Source organism: Rhagoletis zephyria, unplaced genomic scaffold (genome assembly GCF_001687245.7).
Source record: "Rhagoletis zephyria isolate East Lansing unplaced genomic scaffold, Rhagoletis_zephyria_1.1 Rzeph_scaffold_00613, whole genome shotgun sequence".
Classification (NCBI taxonomy): Eukaryota; Metazoa; Arthropoda; class Insecta; order Diptera; family Tephritidae; genus Rhagoletis; species Rhagoletis zephyria.
The window spans coordinates 171579-178859 of NW_016157697.1; the positions used below are offsets into that span (position 1 = coordinate 171579).

The 7281-nt window shown below is 32.6% G+C and overlaps 1 protein-coding gene across 8 annotated transcripts in view; it reads left to right on the forward strand.

Annotated features, from left to right (window-relative positions):
- The window catches only part of LOC108360710 (probable multidrug resistance-associated protein lethal(2)03659), an 87231-nt gene that overhangs the window by 64439 nt on the left and 15511 nt on the right, over window positions 1-7281 (forward strand). The window lies entirely within an intron of this gene.

Sequence of the window (7281 nt, forward strand, 5' to 3'; positions counted from 1 at the left end):
TAACGGTAAATTTCAGAAATGCTTGAAACTTCAATATTTCGAAATTGAAGGACGCTAATTTACTCAAAATTGATACACCCCGGCTTACCATCTAGCGGAAGGTTTCGGAAAGGTGAAAAAACATATATTTAATACTTGCGCCGGGTATTTAATATTCGACTCCGCCCGAACTTAGACTTTCTTACTTGTTTTGCTAAAAAATAATAATTATTTGAGTTTTATTTTTTCGATCACAAATAATGATTATTTTACGATTTTTTTCGCTCACAAATAATGACTTATTTTGAGTTTTATTTTTCCACTTAAAAATAGTGAAAAGCCAAACCGACGCTGAAATTTTGACCTGAAAATTTTGAGACTTATTCCTTTTATTAGGGTGGCATTACCTCTGAAAAGGATACGACAGAAATCACGCTGATATAGTGAAAAAATAAAATTCAAATTTGAGCGAAAAAACAAATATCATAAAATAATTGCTATTGTTGACCAAAAAATTAAAAATCTAGTAATAATAATTACCTTTGAGCGAAATATTAAAACTCAAATGTTAATAATTATTTTTAATTTTTATTGGTTAAACTCGAAAAATAAAAACCATTGTAAATTGCAGTAGGACGTATGAACACAAATATGTGGGTATAGTGAAAATTGTTTTACGACGATAACAACTTGTTGATTTTTTGGTTAAAATATAAATAATAATGATTATTTTCCGTCCCTGGAAAAAAATTTACCAACCGACATATTCTTTAATGGCGCTTACCTCCAAAAGCGAGGATTTAGTTATCTACAGTCTTATGGTCATGGTCGTTGGTAGATAACGATTCAGTCGAAATAATTTATTAAACACGCGTTTACAGATGTACATATCTCTCCCTCTTACATATACAGTCAGGCTCAAATGTTAGTGTACACCTTGTTCTAATATAATATTCACAATTACTTTTATGAACAATTTTTTCATTGAATATTTATGAAAATCTAGTTCATTCTATAATACAAACTATATACATAAATCAAAGTTTCACACTTTATATAAAGTTCATAAAAATTCAAAAAATTGTCATCAAAATTCGAATTTGTAGCCCACTCAATTTTTGTACTGCAAAATGCAAGTTTCATGTCGCTAAAAATTGCCGTTGTTCATGAAAATAATTGTGAATATTAAATAGAACAAGGTAAACACTAACAATTGACGCTGACTGTATGTATGTACATAGGTACATATGAAATCCAAATCTCTTGTACCCAAAGGCGGAGTATATAGTTATATACTGAGTTATGTTGTTAATAAACGCCCGCAATGCTATTATTTCAATTTTGTTGATACACAAGGGCGGATCCGGGATAGTCGTAGAGAGTTCCAATCCAGCCAGCAGAGAAACGCTAATATTGCTGACAGTGCGGTGTCATACAATTTTTCGTATCCGGCTACAATTTTCGTCCATTTTCGTACCTGGAAAACTTTCGAAAAGATGATGTTCTTTGAAAACAATAATTGTAAATTATTTGTTCAAGCTCAACATTTATAAGTAGTAGTATTTGTTAGCTTTCAGAGGGTGCCGGGTTCGAATGCTGTTAAGCGCTACCTTAATCTTTTTTTTCCAACCACAAAAAAGCATCTGTGAAGTGCAAAAGCAAAGCGTACTGAACGAAAAATTCCGTAAATTTTTTTTTTTTTTGGTATTTGTTTGGACATCTCAAGACACTACTACTGAAAGAATCCCACAATGGCTATAAATAAGGCGACTTTTAGTTTCCGTGGTAAAATAATGATTATTCTGTATAATCAATATATTAGTTTCAGTTAACTTAATAGTAATAAACTTTGCTCTTGTAATAACAATTAACCCTCTACGATCTAATTTTTTTTGTATCATTGGTTCAGATGAGTAAAGAGTAAATCTGTGCCTTATTTTTTATAGTTCCGAGAAAAAGGCAGAGTACGCTGAAGTCTGGCTGGTAAAGATAAGTAGAGTGTCTCGCTCCTTAACCCCTAAACCAATTCTAGGATAAAGGGAAGTCGTTTTGTTATTTGTTTGAATCCAAGCAAAGAGGCTTGATGGAAAACAAGACGCCCAGAGTGGAAATCTACGGAGATGGTTCATTACACTGTAAAGTGCAGAACACAAGCGTATTCAAACAAAAACATCGGCAACCAAAAATCTGTTTAAACTAAACAAAAGTGGGGCCGATATCACACAATCATTGTTGAAAATATCTTACCGTGTGATTCGTTTATAAGTATACATATATATTTATTTATCTACATATTTTGCAAATTGGTTGATAAGAATTTAGTGAGTGCAGTGAAGAGCGAGATTCCAAGAAACAATATTTTAATTCGCTACATTCGCTGGCCGAACTGTTGTGGCCAGATTTATGATCAGCAGAATTGAATCAAGCCGAATATAGTGACACAACACCACTCGCGTGCCTCCATAGCTTAGATCAAAACCATTTTGATCCCATCGTTAGTTGGTAATTGATGTCATTGTGACCCATTTAAGCTCAGGTATGCAGCTTTATTTTAAGTGCTCTATAATCTGCACTTTTTATTTACTTGTAGATCGCTGAAAATCACACTTTACACCAGACATAAAGTATACAAAATGTCTGTTCTTCTATTGACAATAGGGTTAGGGTGTCTCTTCAATTGGCGCACTCAGTACATTTCCGATCGAAAAATATTGATTTTCAAGAATTCTACACCATTTCTACGAAAAGTTGTTTTTCTCCATATAAAATACATGGAAAACTTTGAGCGCTTTGAGCACTCCCTAATTTGCTTATCTCAAAATAAAAATGTGGGTATATTTTTCTGGGTATAGAACAAACCTAGGGGCTGGCGGAATTTAAATTCCGACTTTACCTTTTCACATGCATTTTTTGGAGCACCCTAATGTACATATATACATACATATACACATGAACATGTGTTTGTACATCATTAAACTAATGCTATTAGTTTCTACATTTTTGCTCTAAATTTTTGTTCGCTTTACAGTGACATGGCATACCAATACCATATCTAATCAACTCCAGATATCACTTTTTTATGTGGGTACCTAGCTATATTTGCTAAAATTTCATAATAATTGCATACATATCTGTCTCAGATTAAATTTGATTTTAAAGATAATATAATTAACCCATATATAGCGATGACGCAAATTGCAATTTGCACTTCTAGTAAACTTTAAACGAATTCGCAAATACAGTGAAACCCGCTTAAGTACCCCCCACGCTTAAGTACCTAACCCGCTTAAGTAACCAACATTTTTGCGCACCGTGAATATTTTGATGCAATCAGAAGAAAATCCTCTCTTAAGTACCGCCTCGCTTATTTACCCAACCCGCCTAAGTACCTAAATTTTTCGTACCCCATTTACCATTTTACTTATAATTTTCTCCTTTTAAGTGCTCCCGCAACACGTACGGCAAAAAAAATTCTAAAAAATCAACTGTAATTTTTAACCAGTTGAAACTTGCACACTATTACACAAAAATTGAAAGAGCTATAAACTCTTTTGAGAAAAAAGTTTGATATTTTGATGAAAATTTGATGAATTTTTTTTAGTGTTCTAAAAAGTTTTAAGCTTAGGTTTATATCGTTGTTTAAAGTACAAAATCGCGCATCAAGATAATGCAAAACAGCGTGTGTGAGCAAATCCTATAATTATGTTCGCTTAAGTACCCGCATCGAGGTACTTAAGCGGATTCTTTTAAGTATCCAATCCGTCTAAGTACCTTAAAAAGCTGAAATTTTTCGTGAGCTACTTAAGCGGGTTTTACTGTATGTGAAACCAGTCCTATCCGGCAACTCTGGGAGACGGTCTATCACGCAAACATGTCTAAGAAGAACATAAATTCGCGTAATTAAACAATAATTATCCAAACGATAGGTTGGGGAACAAAAATCGTGTTTTCCTACTAAATTTTGTATACCCTGTATAACTCGGCTGCTCCATTTCATAACACAGTATGTGTTAAAAATAAAATTGATGTAGAGAAAACACATAATTTGTCTTACGGTGGCAAAAGATTAAAACTTGTGTAGATGCTAGGTTTTAGATGTGTCGTATCTCCGAAAATCTTGCAGCTATCAGCAAATAGGCTTAGTTAAAAGGTGCATCTAAACACAGTATATCCCAAATGTTGGATACTGTATTTTGGAATGGAGCAGCCGAACTTCTAACTATACTGCAACGTTCGAATGTTTTATAAGAAGTTTTGTCATGGTAGAAAGGTAGAAATACACTCGAAGATTTGCCATTCCTTGCCGAAACAAATAAAACAATTTGATTGTTTTTTTTTGTGACACAGTCTAAAGTGCACACTTTAAAAGTCATACAACTTTAAGCAGTGGTTTAATCACAAAGTCCTCTTCATTTGGTAATTATGTTGTATTTAGATTATGATGATAACTAAGGAGGTAAAATCTAAAACTTCAATAAAAAAGATAAGGCTGCATGGGTTCGTCAGCAATATGTATGTTTCATTTTTAAGTGATATTTTTTTTTCTCTCTGTGCTACCTGAAAATCGAATACTTTATAGAAAATAAAAAATTAATACACTTAGAATTTTTTTTAACGGCATAATTTTTTTTATTTATCTATAAAGTATTAGATTTTCAGGTAGCACAGAGAAAAAAAAATATCGCCTAAAATTGAAACACCCCAATGTATATATGCACCAGTGGCGGATTAACAATCTGGTGGGCCCTGGTGCGAAATTTTTTTGGGGGCCCTTTTCCATATAAATATTTTGCGATTAGAATACAGTTTGATCGTTATAAATTTAAATTGCGGTTCATGTAACATATTTGATCATTGGACGTTGTTTTGCTCTGTGCATTAAACGCACTACTCCATAATATTGATGTCATTTTATATTGACATTTTTTGGTTATTGTTATAGTCAGTGTTTAAAAAACTGCAATAACTTTCATTTCATTTGCTATCACTTAAACTTACTGCTCTGAACAACAAAGCAGTCGTAGTGTTTGTAGTGCCTTTTAAAAATTTTGATTTTGATTTGATTTTGATTTCGTCAGCGCAACAAGTCAAAGTAAGTAGTAAGGTTTGCTTTTGCAAGTTGTATTCAGCAGCAGTCGTGAAATATGAAAATCAAACTGATTGCAAATATGTAATTTATAATATCAAGCAGCAAGTAAAAATAGTGTTTCTAAAAACATTACCGCATCTAATTTTTTTGATATGACGAAAAATTGTATGGTTTTTTTTGTTTATTCATCTTTTCGTTGGAATCGACTCAAAGAACAATTGTCCGAGAAAGGCGAATTTATGTTAAAGAGAGCAACTGGCACAAGGTGGTCGGCTAAATTCCAATCAGTTCAAGCTTTGCACTCATGTTACTTGAAAGTGTTAACTGTTTTGAATTCTCTCATTTCTGAAAAAAGCCTCAGTGAAGATAACAAAGCATCGGCAAAAGGTTTGATAGCCAAATTGTGCCAATTTAAAAATATTTTAATGCTTGTCTTGTGGAAAAGTGTTTTGACTAAATTTAACTTTGTAAATTTAGCTTTACAAAAACCAAATCTGACTCTTTCGACGATCACAAAACTATATGCTTCAATAGTTACAGATCTTGAAAACAAGGATTACAACAAAATTTTCGATGAAGCCTTGACAATTTTCGACAATATTCCTTCTGATTTTCAAGCAGATTTTATTCAGTCTCGTTCAACAGCGCAAGCACTTGTTCCAGAAGATGAGAAAGAAAATTTAAAAAAATCGTTATTCGAACCTGTTATCGATGCTCTGTTATCAAATTTGAAAAAACGTGCTGATATTTATAATGATTTGGAAGACTTTTTCTCATTTTTAATAAATTTAAATTCAATGAACGACGAAGACATTGCTGTATCATGTAAAAAAGTAGTCGAAAAGTATCCAAATGATCTCAATGAAGTTCAACTAACTGATGAATGTCAATTTGCCAAAAATTACTTTACTTTTGATAACTTAAATCATGAATCGATGTACAAAACAATGTTCGATGATCATCTTTGTGAAACTTTCCCGAATTTAGACATTTTATTACGCATTTATTTATGCATGTTTGTCACTAATGTTACAGATGAAAGATCATTTTCAAAATTGAAATTGATAAAAAATTGTTTGCGTAACACTATGGGAGATGATCGTTTGAACAGTCTATCAGTTCTTTCCATTGAAAATAACTTGTTGGATGAATTAAACTTTGATGAAATTATTGATAAGTTCGTAACACTCAAGTGCAGAAAAGTTGTGGTTTAATTTTGTTGGGCAAATAAATAAAAATCTATCATATTATCATATGAATATTTTTTTTCATTGGCCCCCTTGAGTCCGGGGCCCTGGGGCAATGGTCCCAAAATTTGTTCGATAATCCGCCACTGATATATACATGCATACTTGTGCCGTACCACCCTCAGTCAGCAAAAAACCCGAAAACGCTACCGAAATAGGAAAAAATTGGATGAAATGCGTATTTTTGTCCCTTTACCGATTCCATTTGTGGATACTTTGACGATCCGTTTTTTTCCACTAAAGTGTGCTGCAGAAACGCGTGAACAGGAAAGTACCGAAAGTTGTTGTGAAATGCGCCTCTGCTTATGCTTTCTAATGTTCAGCTTGAAAAAAATAAAATATAATTATTGCTTTCAAATAACATCATCTCTTTCGAGAAGTTTCCTTTGCGTTTCCGGGTACGAAAGCCGCACTGTTGCTGAACATTTGAACATTTTTGGATACGACAAAGTAAAAAGAGTATTGTATTCGTTTTCTGTTCGTTTCCGGATACGAAAAGATGTACGTCAGCAAAAAAGAGATAATCAAAAATCGATGCGAATCCTTAGCCGCACGAAACTTGCACAAAATTGAACCCGAATTTTTTCTGGAAGTTTTGAATAAAAACTTGAAATTTTGGTGACCGTTTTTTTTTGAAATATAGCCAATTTTGAGTTATATGGTTTTAACTTATAAGAAGTAGTGTTCCTAAGTACGAGTATGTGTATGTACATATAATAATTTCCGTAGTTCCGAATTTCTACTGTAATTATACCATAAAAAGATGCCATTATGGAAACGAAATCAATTACATGTTTTTTGTTATTTTTTGGCCATTTAACAATTATATTCAACAATTTTATAATGAGCTCGAGGCCATTTTTAAATGAAAAATTTATTGTGGAAAAGCATCAACAATTTGAAAAAATGGTAGAAGTGATAGCTATTTCGGAAATCACCACATTTCCTCATCAGACTACTTTCAGT